Raw genomic sequence first — 3104 nt, 5'->3', positions numbered from 1 at the left:
CTCTCTCTCTCTCTCTCTCTCTCTCTCTCTCTCTCTCTCTCTCTTTTACACACACGCACACACACACGGACAAACTTCCTATTCTATGGTTATGCTCTCTATTGTTCAAATATAGTTAAAATTCACTCACCTTTCTCTAAAGACAATAACTTGTTTTTGGAAGAGTTGATTATCAGTTTTTCTTTACAATACCAGCAAAGGCTTAAAGCTTAAGCATACTTGAGTTGTAGAAGGAATAACTGCATCAGCAGCGGAAAGGGGATTGAAAATAGGACTTTTAGCCAGCGTGGATTGAGAAAACTTGTTTTTGGATATGATATGAATTAAAGAATTAACATACAAAGGACAGCTAAAATACACCCTTGACTGACTTCTGGAAGGAAATGGAGGAAGAAAAAACTTAAAAACTTTTGTTATTTTTAAAAAGTGAGATAAAATTAGAACTATCAGAAGGAAACACGTGAGGCCACCAGAAAGGTTTTTCACTGGATAATTTATTAGGAATATGATTGCTTGTAGAATTACTGAATAAACCACTAAAACACTGAATCCAAATCTCTGGAGAAATTATTCTACTTGTCTGGGAAGCAGCTTTTGGAACAGAATGTTCTATAAATTGCCAAAAAACTGAAGAATTTTTGCTTTTAACTAATTAAACTATTTTTTTCCTATGGTAAATTTGACCCTTGTTTTTATTTTGGCTGTGTATTCTGAAAATAAAAAAACCTGTAGCTCTCACATGATATTCTTGGCATTTTGTATAGATTTCATCTAATTTGATGTAAGCATATAATTAGCATATGATTCAAACAAGGATTTATATCTATGCTGTCATGGCCAGGAATCAGGTGCTGAATCTAAATTTGGAGTAGCTGCTCCAGCAGAACCTGTGGAATGACAGCCTCAGGGACACAAAGCCAGGAATCATCTGGGGGTAACCAACGCAGGCACCACCTGAGCAGTCCGATGATGTTGACATCAGGCTTTTCAGCCCTACCTTGGCAAGTAGAGCAAATTGCAGCACAAAGACATTTTATGAGGCTCCTTGTCAATCAAGGGAGTAATCACTTGATTAAAGGCAGCTAGCTGTAGCCTGATTTAAGGGGCACTGATGACCCTTGTTCCCTTGTTGGAGTCAACCATCTGACTTCTGGCACTTATGAATTCTGCTTATGAAATTATGGACTGGCTGACAACCCTGACCTGGATCTTAGAACTCTGAATTGGATTTTGGCTATTCTTCTGTGTGCTTTTATTAAAAGCAAAACCATTCAGACAAGCTTCTTTCAAACTAAACTCTATTTTAGTTTACATTTCTTATTTGCTATTATCTTTTTGACCTGGAGTAAGCTGCTAATTTCCATGGCAACCTTGTGAGTATATAATTGAAACAAGAAGCAGGACATATGCTGAGTTCTGACATTCTTAATAGAAATTCAACCATTAGAAATCTTGAATGAGAGATTGTATTCTGAATGATTCACAAAGTTTCATCTATGCCTTTTCTTTGAAAAAATGGTTTGTTGGAACTGAAGAGTTCAGTGAGCAGTTGAAAAACTGGTTGGTAAATCTCTCCAATTTTCTGGACCATTTAATTGAATCATCTTTATCAAGTGATATTTCATCTTCATGAATACGCACTAGAAGACTAGCTTCACAGCTTCAGTTCTCATTGCAAGGAATTGCTATCAAGAAGGAGATAAGTTTTTAATTGATAATCTGTTGAATAAATGTGGGGTATGATTAAATAATAACATTGATACATCTTCCATCCAAGTGAGTGAATTGCCCTTCAAGATCACATTCATCATACACATTTTGAAAAAAATCACTTGGGTCATCTGTCTCTGCCTGGGGTTATGTTTTCTTAAATGAAATCAAGGAAAGTATGAATGGTTGGGCATAAAGCATGGTTTTAAAATGGAAATAAAGAGTCTGCCATTAGATCTCAACCAGAACATGAACAGTAGGTTCAAGAAATAATAAATATGACCCGACAGCTGTCATTGTTTTGATTCATTAATTTATATAGAGAGAAATGTACAGTATATTCATTGTCAAGAAGGAGCAATAACTTACATTCAAATTGATGGTCATTTCCAGATGGTCACACATTTTGTTGCATTATGTTTGATGCAATTTAGAACAAATTAAAATTCTGGCTCCTCCATGTGATTCTTCACTCTTTGGGTTAAATATGGCTTGTAATACAGAAGAATGTCCAAGAAGCTGCAGTAACTCCTTTTCTTGAATTTCTTTTAAAATAATGTTTCCATTTTATTTGCTAAGCAGGTAAAGGAAAGGTCATGTCTCTTTGAACAAAAGCCATTTATGTGCCAGGACATTAAGGAGATATCCTTCTTGAGATATTTCAGCCATGACAAATAAGGAAAGGAGTTTGAGTCAGTAGATCATTGGCTAAGACAAAGAAATCAAGATCTCCTCTATGTTTCAGATATTGAACATATCTTTGGGCATAGTTCCATGCTCCTCCTGCAATGTCTGAGGAGGGATGGTCCCAAAATTTGAATCTCCATGATGTTGGTCTCAGTTAAGAACTATTTTAGTATTGCAGATAATGGGTAGCTGATTAATTCCAGCAAATTCATAATTTTCTGACAATTGTACAATAGAAGAAGGAAATTGGAGTTGATTAGCAGTAGACCATGGACATTGCCTCTATTGGATCGCTGGAAGAAATTAAGGTAACAGAATCTCTTTTACATTACTTAATGATTGTGACTAACAGAGGTTTAATGATTGACTAATGATTGTAGACTAACAGAGGTTTAAGAGGATTGACATACGTATAATATCCAGTCAAGTCTTGTTTAAAACTTCTAGACTTTAAAGGATAAATTGGGATCATTATATCTGAGATAATTGGTCTCTAGCCTAAATGTTTTGTGTAAATAAAAACAATCTTTAAAGACTTCTCTTCAGGTACAACTTCAGAAGAGACAGTTTTAAAAGTAGGCTTCATTTTTTTCTTCAAGGGTTAACTTATTAAATTTGATGTGATTTTCTTTGTACGTGTATACACTGAAATTATGCCTACTCTTCCTTTCTGTTAATAGTGGTCTAGTACCAGCATGTTAAATACA

The sequence above is a fragment of the Protobothrops mucrosquamatus genome, unplaced genomic scaffold (assembly GCF_001527695.2).
Source record: "Protobothrops mucrosquamatus isolate PMUCROS unplaced genomic scaffold, P.Mucros_1.0 scaffold353, whole genome shotgun sequence".
NCBI lineage: Eukaryota > Metazoa > Chordata > Lepidosauria > Squamata > Viperidae > Protobothrops > Protobothrops mucrosquamatus.
The sequence above is the reverse complement of the archived record's forward strand: the minus strand, read 5'-3'. Positions refer to the sequence as shown.